The 19,864-nt window shown below is 38.3% G+C and overlaps 1 long non-coding RNA gene and 1 pseudogene across 2 annotated transcripts; both read left to right on the top strand.

The window, feature by feature from the left end:
* The first annotated feature begins 606 nt into the window (after positions 1-606).
* LOC149013952 (lysine-specific demethylase JMJ13-like) lies at positions 607-3,836 on the top strand (annotated as a pseudogene). Its single transcript, XR_016174065.1, has 7 exons — positions 607-1,014; positions 1,224-1,608; positions 2,525-2,680; positions 2,772-2,991; positions 3,245-3,298; positions 3,391-3,470; positions 3,587-3,836. The product of XR_016174065.1 is annotated as a lysine-specific demethylase JMJ13-like (transcript).
* Positions 3,837-14,906: 11,070 nt separating this feature from the next.
* On the top strand, positions 14,907-16,219 carry LOC149013953 (uncharacterized). The gene is made up of 2 exons (XR_016174119.1): positions 14,907-14,977; positions 15,233-16,219. It is a non-coding gene; the product is annotated as an uncharacterized LOC149013953 (long non-coding RNA).
* The last annotated feature ends 3,645 nt before the right edge of the window (positions 16,220-19,864 follow it).

A 19,864-nucleotide genomic window follows, 5' to 3' on the forward strand; every position in this document is an offset into this window, starting at 1 on the left:
ATTCTTTGTTTTAATTTTTTTTTTATTTGGAGAAGATTCTAATTTTGAATATTAATCTTTTCTATTTTTATTTTTATTAATTATATATTAATTATTAATGTATGATAAATGTTGTTATGCCATTCATCATCATTCCCTTTTTCATTCTCGACTTCTAATTTTATGTTTTCCTTCTTGATTATGATGTTTCTTACACTTATGCTTTTTTAAGGAGATTTTCTAATTCAGGAAAAATGCTTTTCATTTATTCGGGATTCTGAGAAATTTCAATGTGATTAAAATCTGTCCATTTTTCATATATATTGTAGTGATGAAGGTGCCTATAATCTGGTCATCAAATTCTTTTTAAATTATTTATAGTTTAGTTTGTGCATTTACATGTATTATACTGTTTACTATTTTACTTGGAACATTATTGCTTAATAATTAACAATTGATTGGAAAATTATCATCATGATGGGCAACATAGGATTTACATAGAAATCAAACAATGGAACATATATTTCTCTGCTTTACGCCAAACTGTTTTGGTTTGTTTCAGCCCCATTGGTGACATTTTGGAAATTTCCCTTGGAATGAGATGGAATCTACACATTGTAAATAAACAGAAACAGGTTCGTGAATCCTGTTTTATGCTACCAAAGTTTTTGCATTCATGCTTGTAAATAAACTCTATCCACCCTTACGATCCCTGTTGTTTTCATTTTAAGCATTGTTATTTTTGCATCTAGGTTGTTGTAAACAAACTGGTAAATATCGTCAAGTCCTCTGCTTCAAGATGTGTGTCTTCTAAGATGTATAAATAACCAAAAACAAGGATTTTCACCTACTTCTTTTTTCCCTTAATTTTTCTTTATTGTTTGAATTTTTCAAGTAATTGAATTGAAAGTGGTTTACTCAGGATTAGAAATGTTGTATGATCTTATTTGTTGATTTTTATTTAATCTTTTGTTTTGCGTGCGTGTGTGGGCGCATACACTTCTTGTGCATAATTGCACTCATACATTAAACATGGTATGTTTATCTTTTATATTAAAAATAGATAGTGAAGACATATGGTTTTCCTTCTATTATATCCAGTTGAATAACCTTGAATGAATGTGCAGCTTGTGTAATTTGGATTTTTAGATTTGTCTGGCATTGGAAACACATGCAGTACTCAAATTTGTAGCCAGATCTACTGGGGTAATGAGTCCTAAATTCTGAGTTTTCCCCCCTGGCAGGTGGAAGGAAGGGCTTGTTTGTTTGGGGAGGTGAAAAATGGGGTAGAAAGTTTGAAGCGTAAAAGGCTTCAACGGCTAAATTCGGGAAATTCTCCTGAAATTACAGCGCATAATAATATGATGACCAGAAGTGGAGGAGACGGTTTAAGAATGTCTGCATCCTGTGGAATGAAGTTTTATGGAAGTTCGGATGCCCATTTTCAATCTCTCTGGTACTTCAAAAGAAAAGGAGGCATTTTTAAAGCGCAAGGTGGAAAAGTTTGACACTTCTAATCTGGAATGGACTGATCAAATTCGAGAATGCCCGTATTCTGTCCAACAAAAGAGGAGTTTGAGGATCCTTTAGTCTATCTTCAAAAAATTGCCCCTGAAGCATCAAAATATGGTATGTTTGTCAGTTCTGTTTGTTTATAATCCAGAGAATTTAGAATTTTATTGTCATTGGACTACTCGTGCTTTGAACTTTACTTTTGCCAGCAGTAAAAAATTATATCTTTGAATCCTGTAGAAATTATGTTCTTATCTGATCTTACTTAACCGATCTGTTTTTGAATTCCTCTTTTCAATCCATTTGCCGATTTTAATTGTTCTCTTGATTGCGGCATTCCTCCACTTTTCCTGGATTTTATAAAAATGCGTGTTCTTTCAAATTCTTTAATGAGAGCTTGGAGCTTGAATCATTAGTTATACAACCTGACTACTTAAATGTAGATGCCAGAGTGTTTCATTTAAATTAAACATGAATGTAGTATTCATGGCATCATGACATAAAGTAGATCATTTCCTTGTCATAATTAGGTTAAGTTGTTCTTTAGTTATATTTTACCCTAGTCTGTACATGCAAACAGTATTTTCTTCTTTTTTTATTTTTATTTTAATTGCTTCATCTCTTATGGTATTGACAGTAGTACCAATCTATGCTGTTCTAAGTTATCTATTTCATAGAGCCTCCACATGTTTCTTAACCCCCCCCCCCCCCACCAAAAAAAAATAAGAAATAGAAGAAAGAAAAGAAAAGATAGAGCCTCCACATGTGTCCATTTGCATTCTCCTTTTGAAACCATGTAATACTATTGAAAACTGATGGCAGGAGTCTTTCTGTGAGTAGAATAAACTAAATCTTTGAGAACATCAAGCATATAAAAAAATGTTGCTAATTGTGGGGGAAGGATGGTCTTCTGATAAAAATCTACAAAAATATGAAATCAGTGTCTCTACTTCACCACCACCTTTTTACAAATGGTAGAATCTAGTCAATTTGTGAATGTCCAACTTGATAATTTAAAAGCAAAATCTCTCAGGAATATGCAAAGTTGTATCGCCATTGAGTGCTTCTGTTCAGCGGGTGTTGTGTTGATGAAGGAGAAACACGGCTTCAAGTTTACCGCTAGAGTGCAGCCTCTTCGGCTTGCTGAGTGGGATATGGATGATATGATCACTTTTTGCATGAGTGGAAGGTGATGTACCATATATTTAATGGGATGTAATGTGCATAGTATTTTCCTTGATTAGTTTGTACAGTATCTGAGTTTCAGTGTTGCTTTTCAGAAATTATACTTTCCGTGATTTCGAGAAAATGGCGAACAAGGTGTTTTCTCGCAGATATTGCAGTGCTGGGTGTCTTCCTGCCACCTACATGGAAAAGGAATTCTGGCATGAAATTGGTTGTGGTAAAGCAGAAACTGTTGAGTATGCATGTGATGTTGATGGTAGTGCCTTTTCATCTTCTCCTAGTGACCAGCTTGGCAACAGCAAGTGGAACTTGAAGGTGGAACTCTCATGCTATTTTTTTTTTCTGTTTTTTGTTGGTTTCTTCTGTGACTTCTATCTTTCCATAGCCTTTAGAAGAATGGAGAAGAAAATTTCAAGAATAAATGGTTTTCATGCTGGTCAATTGTCACGTGTGGTTCTTTAACATGTTCTATGAACCTTGATTATTTTTCTCTGTGGTCTTTCATCTGTTCACATCTACTCTCTTGCTTATTAATTCATATATGTTTTTTTTGTTGGCATCATTTCAGACTCTTTCGCAATTGCCCAAATCTACGCTGCGTCTTTTAGGAAATACTATTCCGGTATTGATGATTTCTTACTCCATCAAATATTTTTTGCAATGGTCTGAATCTTGTTATGGTTTGAGTAAACAACTTTCATTTCTTTATTTCAGGGAGTTACAGAACCCATGCTATACATTGGAATGTTATTCAGTATGTTTGCATGGCATGTTGAGGATCATTACTTGTATAGGTACGTGTTGATTGCTAATGTCTTTGATGTTATTGTTCATGTGCAAAGAATTTTTTTTTTTTTTTTTTTTGGTCATGTGCAAAGAATTGAATCATTTTAACTTATTCCACTTACAGCATTAATTATCATCACTGTGGGTCATCAAAAGTTTGGTATGGGATTCCTGGCAATGCCCACTGGATTTTGAGAAGGCAGTTCGTGAGAGGGTGTATACTCATGATATTCTTACGTCTGAAGGAGACGATGGAGCTTTTGATCATGAACAACTATCGATTTGTAGCTTAACCCAATCCGGTTCAAAGGAATTATAACCGACCCAACCTAATTATGAGCCGAACCCACCTCCTAAAATTTCAAATTCCCAAATCCAGATTCACTCTTCTTCTTCTTCTCCTCCATATTTTATTTTTTTTTGGGGTGAAACTCAACTTTTTTTTTTTAATCACTACCAATAGTTGTTCAAACTAACTCTATAAGTTCCACTATTAATACTTCCAAAATGGTTGAAGATGTTTTTTGAAAGTGAAGGAGGTTCAAGATTTACTATAAGGTTATCCGAGTATACCTAATGGAGATGTCACGGTGGGCATGGAAAGACAATTGAACACCGTGAACTAGTTTTACTTGAGAGATCAATTTGAAGAAAATGCAGATAGTATTACTCCAAGTCCCAAGATTTACACAATAAACCACATACGATGGTAGAAAAAAGGCATAAACCGCACATATATTCATAACATCAACTACATAATTGCAAATACAACGTCTTCTGAGACTCCGATACATTTGACAATGTGTAACTCTTGGTCCTTCCATTGGGTTGACATGTTAAGTTCAGCTGGTTTCCATTTTGAGTACACTGCAAAAACAGATAGAATTATGTCAAGAAAAATCGTATATTTTGAAATTAAATAAATAAATACAAGAAAAAAATTTCCCTAACCCACCTCATACCCTACGCCACCTCATACCCACCTCATACCCTACGCCACCTCATACCCTAAGCCCACCTCATACCCTACGCCACATTATACCCTACGCCACCTCATACCCTACGCCACCTCATACCCTAAGCCCTCAAGCCCTAAACCACATCATACCCTACGCCACCTCATACCCTACGCCACCTCATACCCTAAGCCACAATACCGCCGGCGGCCCTACATCACCGCCGGCAACCCCAACACCGCCGCCGGTCGCCGGAACACCAAAAAACCAACGCCGGTCGCCGGAACACCACAAAACCAACGCCGGTTCCCGTAACACAAAAAACCGCTGCCGGTAGCCGGAACACCACAAAACCAACGCCCAAAGACCACCTTCAACGCCGCCGGGAACCCCAAAAACCCTCAACCCATCTTCAATGTTGTCATCCACCGTTAATAACTTAATTTCATACATCCAATACCAGAAACAAGAAGAACGAAAATTATTCAAAGGAATTCGTACCTGGAAAGTGAAAGAGTGGAAAAGTTGAGTTAAGTAATCAGTAGGTAACCGTTGCCTCCAACATCGTCACGCTGCTTTCTAAACTTACTGATGAAATCTTGCGTCTCTTTCTCCACTGAAATCTAAAAATAGCATCAAAGACCAGAAATTCATACTCAACAAGTGAAAGAGATAACAAACAAGTAACATCGAACACACTAGCTAGAAGGGTTAAATTTAAATTCATACCCAACAAGTGAAAGAGCAGTAATCAACGTAGCCTCCACCATCACCATCATCGCCCTCCTTCTCGGTGGTCTTCTCGGTCCAGAGATAGATAGGATAGCTGATGAATTCAGAATGCTTCTTCACAACATCCTTAATCCTTCTTTCTTCCAACTATTCCATCTGCCAAATCAGACAAAACTTATTACAACACTACAGACAGATGCAACGCAACGCAAATCCATAAAGGGAATTCACAAAACAGAGGCCTACAAATCTGATTTTCCTTCAGGTGGAGAGTAATTTTGGTTCCACGACCAAGACGTTCTCCAGAATCCCTGGTAACGGTGAACGAACCGCCTGCCTGAGACTCCCATATGTACTGCTCGTCATTGTGCTTGGTGGTCACAATCACTTTCTCCGCAACTAGGTAAGCCGAGTAAAAACCGACACCAAATTCACCGATCATGCTCGCATCAGCGCCAGCCTGAAGGCCTCCATCAACTCTTTGGTGCAGGTATTTAGTAGAGAAGGGTAGTATCAGGAACTCTGCAAAGAAATTTGGATGGAACAGGTCATTGCTAAAATTAAAATGGGAGGGGATAGGGTCAGCCAACTGTGCTTGGGTATCATAGAAAGCAAAGCATGGAGATCTGCAAATCACCAGCGTTGATGATGTCTCTGCGTTGAGTATGAGTATTGATAAAGCCTTGGCATCTCCATGGTACTGCCAAAAGGACAACACTAGAGTGAAGAGGTTGCAGTGATGGAGTTGCAGAATCAGCATAAACTTATAAATCATTAATGAAAATCAATGGATTCTCATGGAAAAATTAACAAACAAAGGTTGCGGGAGAAGAAAAATGGAGGCCCTCCGCTGGAAATAATAAAATATCATGACTATCATATTCCTCTTGCAGACGTATAATTCCATCGCTTAACCTATTTTCCTTGCTGAAATGCCATTATCCTATCTCAGAACCCTAAAATAGAAAATCAGAACCCCAAAATAGAAAAAACACAATCCACCCACAAAGAAGCTTGAACTCAAACTGAGAAGCTTGAACTCGAAGTCTCGAAATGAATAGCAACTGCTGAAGCTTGAAGCTGGAAGAAGGGTGAAGCTAGAAGAAAGATGATGGCGCTGATTTCTGAGTCGGGCCTAATCACTGTTGAACCAGTTCATCAGAAAAAAATGAAGAAATTTCGTAACTTGGGAAGGGTATTGCCAACTATTCGCCAAGTAAGAGAGGAAAGAACAGATCTTTCTTACCGGCTGCACTGAAGAGATCGACGACGAAGCTCACAGAGAAATAGGGAAAGAGACGCCAGCAACTGTGTTTTCACCTTGCTACCAAGACGGTAGCAAGACGGAGACCACACAGACGAACTTCCTCTCTCTCGCTCTCTCCTCCGACCGCCGCTATTGACAAAGCTGTTGAGGTTTTTAACTCATACCTAACTTAAAACCCTAACCCTAACCGAAGCTTCTCTCTATGCTTTTCTCCATGCGTGAATTTAAGTAGCCTTTCATTTAACGTTAATTTCAACTTTCATTCCAACTGCATTTGAATTTCATTCCGACTGCTGCGTTTGCTTCACTCTTGCACATAATTCAGCCAGCCATTGGATTATTTTGAAGATATAATAGCCGTTGATGGATCTACGAATTGTTTAGTGAATGAATCGCTACGTTAAGTGATCAAACCGGTTTGAAAAAGTGGACCGGACGAACCACCACATTTTTCAAACGATTTTGAAAATGCCAAAACAAAAAGGCTGGGCGAGATTCGACCCATCTCTTTCTACCAAAATTTCAGAAGAAAAATAAGAAGCTCAGAATTGTTTAGGGTTGAAGTCATGAGTATATATTTTTGTATTGTTGCTTTAATTTTACCTATATTTTTTCGAAAAAAAAAATTTCATTATCAATAATTTATAATTTTTTTCAAATATGTGTGGGCCCCACAAAATTTTTGTGGTCTATTATTTAATTTAATAAAATAGTTTAGAAGTGGGACCCCAAATGGGAAGGTTATCTGGCTTTCATTCTTCGGCCCCCCACTATTGCATCCTGGGTCCGCCACTAGATGTAAGCAACTACTGAACCACATTTGATATGCATTATGCTCGTGGATAGAAGCATTTTTAATTTGCAGGATGGACATGCAAACTTGGTACTATCTTTGACTGAAGAGTGCAATCATTAAGGTGGTGATAGATCTTTTATCTTTTGTGTAAACTATGGAGTTTGGAACAAATTGCCAATTGTATGCAGTAATTATGGAATGCCCTGACCTCTGGTGTGAACAGGTAGGTTACAATATCACAGCACACACAGGGACAGTTGTTTGTGGACAAATTTCACTTTCAGCCTAGGAACATACAATGCACCGCACTTCAGATCAAAGAGTCCAATTTATGCAATAGAAAGCAGACATAAGACACCAAGTTTTACATGGTTCAAGCCTACATTCACTGAATAATACCCAAATCAGGTTTTCATATATTACCCAATATTCTACTCAAATATTTTGACTTTAACAACAATTCAGGAACTCAAATTCTTGCTTCAGTCTTATAGATACAACTCCAGCAAGGGCAACAACACCCAACACTCACTGCTAGGTTCACAATGTAAAGTTAAAAATCAAATTCCCCCAATTACATCAATGGTTTATGTCTTTCAACATAAAACACAACCTAGAACAATAAAGACAAGAACTAGTGAATGCAGATTACCTCAACCTGTGTAATCCTGCAAATGATCCTAACAAGCATCAATGTATAAAAGATATGATGACTGCATCAGCTCATCTCTAGATTTTAGATTCTAAACGTAATACACAATATGGCAGCGACAATATTTCTCTAATTTAACACATGAGCAGCAGCAAATTGTCAAAACAGGTAGCGACAATAGAGAGATACGACAACACAATGAAGCTCAAACCTACTTACCCCTCTCTTTTCTCTCTCAATAGTGAAAAGGAGGTTCTCCTATTCTGTTGAGAGAGAGATCTTTAACTGCAAGATAGAATAGGCAGCTGGACCCCTCAGAACATCATGTGCTTGTTGTCAGGCATTTCACGGGAAGATTAAGCTCTTGTTACTTAAAGCTCCAAAACTTCTAACCAGTCTTAACATTAAGCTAGTCAGAAGTCCATTAGGTTCTTCCTATTAACTAATGACAACTTGAATTTCACAGAGGCCTTACCTCACAGAACTTCTATGTGAGAAATATTTACTAAACTTCCATTAGCTCAATGAATAGAAATAGGAATCCCTTTTTGATCACATGTAGCTACAGATAGGAATCTCAAAGAGATAGAATCTAGGTTTCCAGTTAAACTAGAACTCTAAAGTCTCTCAGGTAGCTTGGATCCATAAACCAGAATTCCTTGAGCCCCAATAAAAATTCCAGATTTGATAAGATTCCCATTTCCAATTAGGTTGCTTGCCAAGGATGAGTTGAATATGATTTCTATATCCAAAAATTCCTGTTGCCACTGATTTTTTTTTTTTTTTTTTTTTTGGTAGATGTTGCCACTGATAATGATAAATAGAAATCTAAACCCTAAACCCTAAATGACTGACCAAAATACCCCTAAAACCCCAAAATGACTGACTAAAATACCCCTAAATGCCCAAAATGACTGACCAAAATACCCCAAAATGCCCCTAATGACCAAAATACGGTGGAAACTTCGCTGAAAAGTTGGGAATAATTAGCTTGATCCAAACCACTTAAGAGTTTTTTCTTTTGGTAAAGACTTAAGAGTTAAGAGTTGTCAATTAAGACTTTTAAATTTTAAAATAATAAAACTAAATGAAATTTGAAAATTAAAAAGTTAACGATTAAGAGTTAAGAGTTAAGAGTTATCAATTAAGACTTTTATATCTTAAAATAATAAAACTAAATGAAATTTATAAATTCAAAAGTTAACAATTAAGATTAAGACTTAAGAGTCAAGACTTATCAATTAAGACTTTTAAATTTTATAATAATAAAACTAAATGAAATTTATAATTTAAAAAGTTAAATTTAAAACTTAAACCGATAAACGTATTAACAACTCTCAACTACTCAAACTCGATTCTCAACGTCTCATACACCGAAATTCATGGATCATTAATTACATTTAAACAATACAAAAAAAAAATTACATTTAATATTTTAATTTTATTTATGTAAAGACTAACGGACTGATTTGTCTGACAGGGCCAGCCAGAAACCGTTCGGGTGAGGACCCTCAGCCCAATTACGGCCCATTAAGGATCGGTTCGGGCTATAACAGTTGGTTCGGTCCGGTTTTAACGATGCAGGTTTGAAATTTGACACCCCTACCTGACATCTTCTTGCAAAACGTTAAATATAAAATAATAAAATAATAAAACAATATTGACTTTTCAAATCTATACTCATGTTTAGCCGTTTAGGTTTAGTGTTTTTTTTATAATAATTCCATGGTTATAACTTATAAGTGCTTACATATTAAAATTACCGATTTAGCCTTGTGGTGGATTTCAACAAGGTTTTCCGATTTAGGTTTGGTTTTTTTTTTTTTTTTTTTTTTGGCAACACGGTTTAGGATTATTAAATCATATATTACAATCGGATAAATCCTAATCGGACATTATTCGATCCGATTCTCTATTATCTGAATGATTTATCGAACGGATAGGGATATTTTCTAGTAAGAAAATTTTCGGATGAGGATACCCTTAAACAAGAATAAGAATAGAAAATGAAAAGATCTGAAAAAGATGGGGACGGGCAACACCTAATTAGGACGAAGCAACACTTCTAATTAGTGTATACGAAATCCTAATGTGTTTTCCGCCGTGAAACATAACTTCAACGTCTCCAAATTAAAGTGAAATGAAACGTCTCCCAATGAACTTAAATTTGAATGAATTTACATTTAACTTTCTCTCTTCCGGGCCAAATCCACGTGCAAATACATTCCACTTCACATCCCGTGAGCAACTATCGATTTGTAGCTTAACCCAATCCGGTTCAAATGAATTATAACCGACCCAACCTAATTATGAGCTGAACCCACATCCTAAAATTTCAAATTCCCAAATCCAACTTCACTCTTCTTCTTCTCCTCCATATATATTTTTTTTTCCGGCTAAAACTCAACCTACACATATAGCTAAACTTTCTTTATATCATTCACCTAAGTCTAACAATAATAGTTGAATGCTTTTAGACTTGTTTCAGCACAGATTACAAATAAATATTCTATATACCAAATCCTGATGGAATCGAACCATCATCCCCTAGATAATATCTAGGTGCTCTCCCAGTTGAGCTAAGGATTCACCGAAAAAATCAAATATGTGAGAACCTCTTAAGTTTTATAATGGAATTTCAATTTTAACACCACCGTTCACCCACGTACTCAGAAAATTGACCAAAAGTGTTTAACTCAAATGATGAACTGTTAACTTGAGTGAAGTCCATCATCTCATATTGAAACCATATTATTGTATTTATAGTAAGTCAATCACATAATACATATGAAACTATAATAACTATATGCCACCTCATACCCTAAACGCCACCTCATACCCTAATGCCACCTCATACCCTAAGCCACCTCGTACCCTACACCACCTCATACCCTACGCCACCACATACCCTACACCCACCTCATACCCTACGCCACCTCATACCCTAACCCACCTCATACCCTACGCCACCTCATACCCTACGCCACCTCATACCCTAACCCACCTCATACCCTACGCCACCTCACCGCCGGCCCCACCATCACCGCCGGCACCCCTACAACACCGCCGGAACCCCACCGTCACCGCCGGCACCCCTACAACACCGCCGGAACCCCACCATCACCGCCGGAACCCCACTATCACCGCCGGCACCCCTACAACACCGCCGGCACCCCTACAGCACCGTCGGCACCCCTACAACACCGCCGGAACCCCACCATCACCGCCGGCACCCCTACAAAACCCCCTTCAAGACCGCCGGAACCCAAAACCCAACACCACCTTTAAACTCCAGAATATATCCGTTTTGATCTCAAACGCATCGAAACCTTTTCGGACTTCTCTTGCAGGTAAAAGCATGTAAAAAACCTTGACAACAGAAAAGATAGACAAGTAGGAGAAGAAGAAACAAAGAGCTGCTCCTTAACTGACATTGAGAAGACTCACCAGACCTATCAAAGGGCATCAGCGGTGGTACAGCGAATGAAATCCAGGTACTAGAAATGGAAATATATTAATCAATCATGTATAAAAGGAAAGAATCAAAATCTTACAGATTCTATCAATGTACTGTGGGTTTTGAAATTTAAGAAAGGAACTACCTTGGGTCGTTGGAGAAAACCATGAGAGGAGGAGAGTAAGAGTGACAGAACAGAGACGGTCTACACCTGCTTGTTAACTTCAACCGATGCCTCGTTTGGTGACGTTCTGTGCCCTGACGTTTATCAATTCAGAATCCATAATATTGGATGTGAAGAAGCTGAGATCCCAGAGAGAAGCAGCTATCTTGCGACCCGATAGTGGGAGGTGGATACGGTGGTGACGCCTTCGTCGTTGTACAAGTTGCTGCCGTTGCTGTTGCTTCTGTCGACGCTGTGGGGAATATAATAGAATGGGTTCTCGTAAAGCTTCCAGCTTGGTAAAGTGGTGGTGTTGGTGCCGCTACTGATGATGGCCTGGTTTCTCAGTAGTTCCTCCGGGGTTCTTATCAACGCCTCATCTCGTCCATATTCCCTCCCTTAAAGAAAAGCAACAGAGGCTGCTTGTCCTCCCTTAAAGATAAGCAAAAGAAGTCGATGTAACACTTCTTCCTTGAAGGGACGACCAAAAAAATCTCTTCTCCTCTTCTCTTCACTCAGCACCGAATATGGAGACATAACCACAACGAACAAAAGAGAAGCAAAGGTTCAATCGCCAACCCCCAAAAGCCAAACGAGAGAGAAAAGAGAGGGTAAACAGAGAAACAAGCCATGAAAATCCCATCTCAAGTTGATGTTACTCCCCAAACCAGTACCAGTACCAGTGTACCTCCACACAACGAGAAAACCCCAACTCATGAAATCCTGTATACGGATGGTTTAAGCCTAACAGATGAATAAAACAGCTCTCTAAGCTACCATTGTTGCTTCTGACTGCTGCCCCACCGCTGAAACGGCGCTAAAACCCCAAAACCCCTAATCCTAAAACTCCTAAAACCACCTTGAAGGCCGTCGGAAAAACATAAAATACAACCTCCAGAGCTATTAACAGAAATAGAAGAGGCGAGAGAGGCCATGGGGAAGATTGAAGAAACCAGAAGTCGCTTGGCACTTCTCAAGCTTGAAGAACGTTAGCGGCTGAATGAGCGTTTCGATTGTCGATTTGGGGATTTAGCATTAGGGTTGTGAGTTATAAGCGAAATATCGGTTTGAGTAAAACGAGGAAAAGTTGATTTAAAATTTAAAACTGCTGATTTAAAATTTAAAACTGCAAAACGTTTGTTACAATTACTTAAAGTAAAACGTCGGTTAAAATAAAGTTTAAAAAAAATGTAAAACAACCTAAATCCTGCAAAACGTCAAGTTTAAAAAATTATAAATACCTGACATCTTCTTGCAAAATGTTAAATATAAAATAATAATATAATAAAACAATCTTGACTTTTCAAATCTATACTCATGTTTAGCCGTTTAGGTTTAGTGTTTTTTTTATAATAATTCCATGGTTATAATTTATAAGTGCTTACATATTAAAAATACCGATTTAGCCCTTGTGGTGGATTTCAACAAGGTTTTCCGATTTAGTTTTTTTTTTTTTTGGCAACACGGTTTAGGATTATTAAATCATATATTAAATTCGGATAAATCCTAATCGGACATTATTCGATCCGATTCTCTATTATCATCTGTTGCATCTTTCTTTTTTTCTTATTTTTGGGGTAGTAATTCATTGTTCTCGAGTCAATGAGAATATCAGTTTCTCTTGTATTTTCCATTTTTATAGGCATCTTTTGGGAGGAAAAGAGTGCTTTATTGGATTGTCAATTACATAATACATATGAAACCTCTCATCCTTCGTTTGGGAGGAAAAGAGTGCTTTATTGGATTGTCTTGCTCCAAAATCTTTTCGACAATGTAAGTGAACCAACCTGAAAAATCATGCTCGACTAGTTTGATTGAGTAATTAACGACCATCAAGTCAGTGAAGCTCACAATTTTAGAATACAAAAACAAAATTATAGATCTCAATGTTAAAGGGAATAACTCAATAATGCGTACCTGATAATGTTGAAGGTTATAACATAGGAACTTACTTGTGTTGTGTGGTGATGGAGTTCAACTTAAATTCTATGATTGTTGCTAACTTAAAAGAGGAGAGAGTATTACTTGGGTTGGTTGTAATCAAGTAGCCTCATCTAAACTCTACTATTACCAAAAAAAAAAATCTAAACTCTACTAGCAATTCAAACTATTTCACTTGATCAGAATGACAGAATCATTCTGATCATTATCTCTATCATAAAAATGTTGATTATAATTCATATTGTATATATATTGCTTAGTGCCTTCGTTTCATATATTTATTTATAATGTGATTTGGTCATTCTAGTCCTCATTTGGTCGTTTATTGTGTATAGTGATGGCAAATTCTAACAAATTAAAGAAATTAAGTGAATAATGTCCATAAGATCACCGAACATAGCCGTTTTAAAATTCTAATACATATGATGAACTGTTAACTTGAGTGAAGTCCATGATCTCATATTGAAACAATATAATTGTATTTATAGTAAGTCAATTACATAATACATATGAAACCATGAGACTATACGCCACCTCATACCCTAACGCCACCTCATACCCTAAACGCCACCTCATACCCTAAACGCCACCTCATACCCTAACGCCACCTCATACCCTAACGCCACCTCATACCCTAACGCCACCTCATACCCTAAACGCCACCTCATGCCCTAACGCCACCTCATACCCTAAACGCCACCTCATGCCCTAAACGCCACCTCATGCCCTAAACGCCACCTCATACCCTAACGGCACCCCAACCCCGCCGCCGGCACCCCAACATCAAGCTTCTTCTGTTTCTTCCATTTCTCCGCTCTACTATATCTACGGTGAAACCCACTATAACTTCTTCAAAAGCTTGGCGATCAAACCCTAGAACATCGAAAACCAAACCACAACATTATCGTACAAAAACAGAGAGCTTCAAAACTCAGGCACAAGAGAGACTGGTTCTGCAGAAGCTTAAAGTCTTCATCTTTACTCATTTCTTCACTTCTCTGCTTAGGATCTAACTATCGCTCTGCGCAAAAAGAGGGAACCCAATACCGCCGGAACCCCAAAACCTCCTTCGCCTTCTTCTTCTTGCATTTCGTCTCCTCCTCCTCATCTACTTCCTCAACGTCACCCTCTTCTTTCTTTGTTTCCTCTTCCTCGTCATCACTCACCTCCTTCTCGCTGCTCTTCTCGGTCCAGAAGAAACCGCACAAAGCCCTAACCTTCTCCTCATCCTTTCTACCGCCTTCTTCCCAAATCTTTGTCCTCTCATTCTTCGAAGCGGCGCGAGGTGAGAATTGAGATGAGTTTAGGGTTTTAAAGGCGATTTGGCTTCAGTCGTTCAGCGAACCGTCCGATTTACTACAAATAAATCGTGGCCGTTGGTCTACACGTGGGATTTAAGTGAGTTAAGTGATTTACCCGACCGCTTTTCTGTTTACGAGAATCCATTCACCGGACCAAGCGAACCAACCCATTCAAAACACCAAAACACAGGTGCGAACAACATTTTTCTTCCCTGATTTAAGAACCTTTGAAGAAGCAGTCTTGTGAAATGTAGACTCATTTCTTCGCTGTCATCGTTTGCTTTCCTTTTCCTTATTCTTTTTTCTAGTCTTTCATGATCGGACCTTAAGGAAGAAGGAAAATGAACTAAGCTGATTTTCTGGTTTTTCTTTCTTTTGTATTTGACTATTTGAGTCTCCTCCAGATTCGCCAACTCTCTATGTTCTCTACAAATATTTCACCTTTCAATTGTTAATTTTATTTGCCCTTGCGGTTTTCTTATCATGTGTTCCTTTTTATCTACAGCTTTCGTCATTTTCAGTCGACTACGACTTCTGTGAACGAACGAACAGAGAGAGAGAGATAGAAAGAGAGGTGGGTTTTGAAGGGGAAGGCAAGGCGAAGGGCTTCAGACGACGAACAAGAGAAATAATATGATGACCAGAAGTTTTGGAGGAGACGGTTTAAGAATGTCTGCATCGTGTGGAATGAAGTTTTATGGAAGTTCCGATGCCCATTTTCAATCTACTGGTACTTCAAAAGAAAAGGAGGCATTTTTAAAGCGCAAGGTGGAAAAGTTTGACACTTCTAATCTGGAATGGACTGATCAAATTCCAGAATGCCCTGTATTCTGTCCAACAAAAGAGGAGTTTCAGGATCCTTTAGTCTATCTTCAAAAAATTGCCCCTGAAGCATCAAAATATGGTATGTTTGTCAGTTCTGTTTGTTTATAATCCAGAGAATTTAGAATTTTCTCGTCATTGGACTACTCTGTGCTTTGAACTTTACTTTTGCTAGCAGTAAAAATTATATGCTGAATCCTGTAGAAATTATGTTCTTATCTGATCTTACTTAACTTATCTGTTTTTGAATTCCTCTTTTCAATTCATTTGCCTGATTTTAATTGTTACTGCTCATTGCGGCATTCCTCCACTTTTCCTGGATTTTATAAAAATGCGTGTTCTTTCAAATTCTTTAATGAGAGCTTGGAGCTTGAATCATTAGTTATACAACCCAGCTACTTAAATGTAGATGCCAGAGTGTTTCATTTAAACATGAATGTAGTATTCATGGCATCATCACATAAAGTAGATCATTTCCTTGTCATAATTAGGTTAAGTTGTTCTTTACTTATATTTTACTCTAGTCTGTACATGCAAACAATATTTTCTTCTTTTTTTATTTTTATTTTAATTGCTTCATCTCTTATGGTATTGACAGTAGTACCAATCTATGCTGTTCTAAGTTATCTATTTCATAGAGCCTCCACATGTTTCTTAACCCCCCCCCCCCCCACCCCCACCCCACCCCAAAAAAAATAAGAAATAGAAGAAAGAAAAGAAAAGATAGAGCCTCCACACTCTGAAAAAGTAGGAAATGTAGATGTGCTTTCTTAATTGCAGCTACTGTTCATATTTATTGTTCATATTTATCTGCAGGTTATGTGATAGCTTCTTATAGGGTTTACCTTCAGGATCCTATTCGAATGAACCAGCAGTAAAGTTTGGGTTTTAAAACCCTGTGGTTATGGGATTAGAGCTTAATATGATGGTTCTACAGTTGGGAATAGAGTAAACATAAATGTTGGGCTATGTTTTGGAGCTAGGGTTGATTGAATTCAATTCTACAAAAATTCTTTTATTGTATCTATAATGCATGATAACAGAGTATTTCTAATTTATGGTTGGTTTATCTGTTCTTTGGTATTGCCTTAGAATGAGAGTTAACCTATGGTTCACCCATTGGTTTATGAAAATCTTCCATGGACCGCATGGAGGTAATATACCTTCCATTGAGAAACTTTAGTTCCTGTCTAGACAAATTCTTTAGGTGCAAGTTTAAAACAACTCACATTTTTCCCATTGGAAGGAGGTTTCCTTTTTATGTACATCAACAGCAGGTATCTTTTTGTAGAAGAAACACATAAATGTTGGTGTCTAGCTAGAGAAGAGGAAAGCTGGGAAGCTAGGGATGAACCATGGTGAGACAAACTGAGACTGGGAAGCCAACATTCATTTATAAGGAGAAAAAAATGGGTGGCCTTCTATTACATGTGCAACCACATCTGTTATTAGAAATACTCTGTTTGAAAAGAATTTCAGACATGTTCTCACCAAAGGCTTTTTTCAAGTGTTTGGATTTATTTCAAGTAAGGAGCAAACAGGGTCACCATTATTAGATTCCATACAAGGACAACAGGGTTGATGCATGTGGCTCTTCATAATCTTCGATCTCGCTTTCACGAGATAGTGTTGATGGTAATTTAAGGTCATCTTTGATGCTGATTAGAGTGAATTATTTCAATTTTTTTCCTTCTTGGTGGGGGTTCTGAAATCATTTTTTTTTTGGTAATAAGGTTCTGAAATCATTTCAGTTTTGGTTGTGGGTGAAAAAAGAATTTTGTGAAGACTTGATATCCAACAATATTGAGAGAGATTTAAAATATGGAGAGAGACTTAGAATTCAGCTTGAGAGCTACCTTTCACAGGTCTTTCCATTTCTAGAAGTCATTGGGTTAAAATTAATAGGTTTTAATGTTGAAGACTCAATCAGCTCATCCACCCAAAATCTCATTACTGTGTGCTTCTCTCACTGATTTCGCATCTTTTGCACATCACAAGTCAACAACTACCATTCGAAGAAGCTGCCTCATGCTTTCCATGTATGATTCCTATAAATTTATATGGTTGGAGAACGGAGGCCTGATGTATTAACTGCAAATTTCGGTTAACTTGAGCATTGCTTACCATGTCTAAGTTGAAACTTCATAGCTTAAAATTAAAGATTTACCTGGCTAATGTAGAAAATTATATAGGACTAAGATTGATTAATTGGCACATCCTAATGTAAATGACGTTGCTTTTTTCATCTAAGTTTTCCATTTACGTTGCTTTTTTCACCTTGTATTGATCATTGATACTTCATACTTGATACTTGATAGGTGGGGTGGTGATCATGTTTTGAAATTGTAACAGAATATATTTATTTATAATGTGATTTGGTCATTCTAGTCCTCATTTGGTCGTTTATTGTGTATAGTGATGGCAAATTCTAACAAATTAAAGAAATTAAGTGAATAATGTCCATAAGATCACCGAAGATAGCCGTTTTAAAATTCTAATACATATGATGAACAGTTAACTTGAGTGAAGTCCATGATCTCATATTGAAACAATATAATTGTATTTATAGTAAGTCAATTACATAATACATATGAAACAATGAGACTATACGCCACCTCATACCCTAAATGCCACCTCATGCCCTAACGCCACCTCATACCCTAAACGCCACCTCATGCCCTAACGCCACCTCATACCCTAAATGCCACCTCATACCCTAACGCCACCTCATACCCTAAACGCCACCTCATACCCTAACGCCACCTCATACCCTAAACGCCACCTCATACCCTAAACGCCACCTCATACCCTAAACGCCACCTCATGCCCTAAACGCCACCTCATGCCCTAAACGCCACCTCATGCCCTAAACGCCCGCTCATACCCTAAACGCCACCTCATACCCTAACCGCACCCCAACCCCGCCGGCACCCCAACCCCGCCGCCGGCACCCCAACCCCGCCGCCGGCACCCCAACCCCGTCGCCGGCACCCAACCCCTCGCGCGGCACCCCCACCCTCCGCCGGAACCCCAACACCGCCGGCCGGAACCCCAAAACCAAATCCGGCCGCCGGAAACCCCAAAAACCAAATCCGGCCTCCGGAAACCCCAAAAACCAACACCCAACACCACCTTCAACGCAAGACAAGTAGGTGTTCGCATCCACCGAACTCCCATTGTTCTCCATAGCAGGTGGAGTCTTCACCGTATCATCAAGAAAGTAACTCGATTCCCTGGGTGGAATTAAGAAGTGAGAGGGGAGTATCCAACAACGAGTTTTGGACATGAGGCGAATCTCGATCGGTAACCGGGTTTGCGTTGATTGATCCGATAAGCTTGTCTGGCGGGAATGAAGTAGTGAGAGATTAGGATAGTGCAACTGCTGACGATTCTCTCAGGCTGTTCAAACGTTGGCATCGAAGAGCTGCCATGCAAATCAGTTGGGTCGAAACCAATCGTTTCATTTCCATCTCCAGTTGCCTCGGTCACTTCAGACTCCTTCACACGCTTGGACCTTCAATTTTCTGAAACAGTTTCTTCACTTTCTGCTTGCATCCATCACAATCTATGTTCACCTTTAGAACACAAGTCTGTACAAATACCCAAACACAAACAACAAGGAAAATAGGTTAACGATGCCATCATATACAGCAAGTAAAAGATGAGAAAAATTCATCTTTCTCTTCTTTAAACTTTCTGAAATCCGAATAGAAACCTTCAACAGATGCAATCAGAACCCTATAATAAAAAAAACACAACAAGAAACAGAAAAACAAATTTACAAAACACAAACGATGCTAGACACAGCAAGAAACAGAGAAAGAAAAAACAAAACAAAAGCAAAGTTAGAAGAACTTATTGAAGGAAAAGGAGGGACTCAGGTTTGAATTTGTCGTCACCGTGATAGCGAGAGTCAGAAATCTAAGACCCTAAAACCCAGTGACATAAATGAAGAAAAAGCAATATCTAATGGACTTTGTTCACCAAGTTTGCTTCTGAGGTCCCTCCATAGAATAGAGCAATGCAGTGTCTCCTCTGACAAATGCAATATCCCCCAACTCCTCGTCCCATCGGGATGTTCGACAATGGATAACCGAATTCCGGCACCATAGGCGTACATATCCGAATAGGGGATAGTGTCTTCATTGTCCGGGGTGTCTGGATCATGGGATGGAAACGCCATGAGTACATGGTGCTCTTCTTCCAGAGCTTGGTCATCATCGTCTTGCAGGGCTTGGTGCGCAGAGCGTTGCTGATGATAGTGTCCAAACTGGATACTGATGGAGCCGTCCTGATTGCCGTGTAGACTGAGACG

Source organism: Hakea prostrata, chromosome 6, assembly GCF_041222555.1.
Source record: "Hakea prostrata isolate BN-2017 chromosome 6, UWA_Hpros_2, whole genome shotgun sequence".
In the NCBI taxonomy this organism is placed as follows: Eukaryota; Viridiplantae; Streptophyta; class Magnoliopsida; order Proteales; family Proteaceae; genus Hakea; species Hakea prostrata.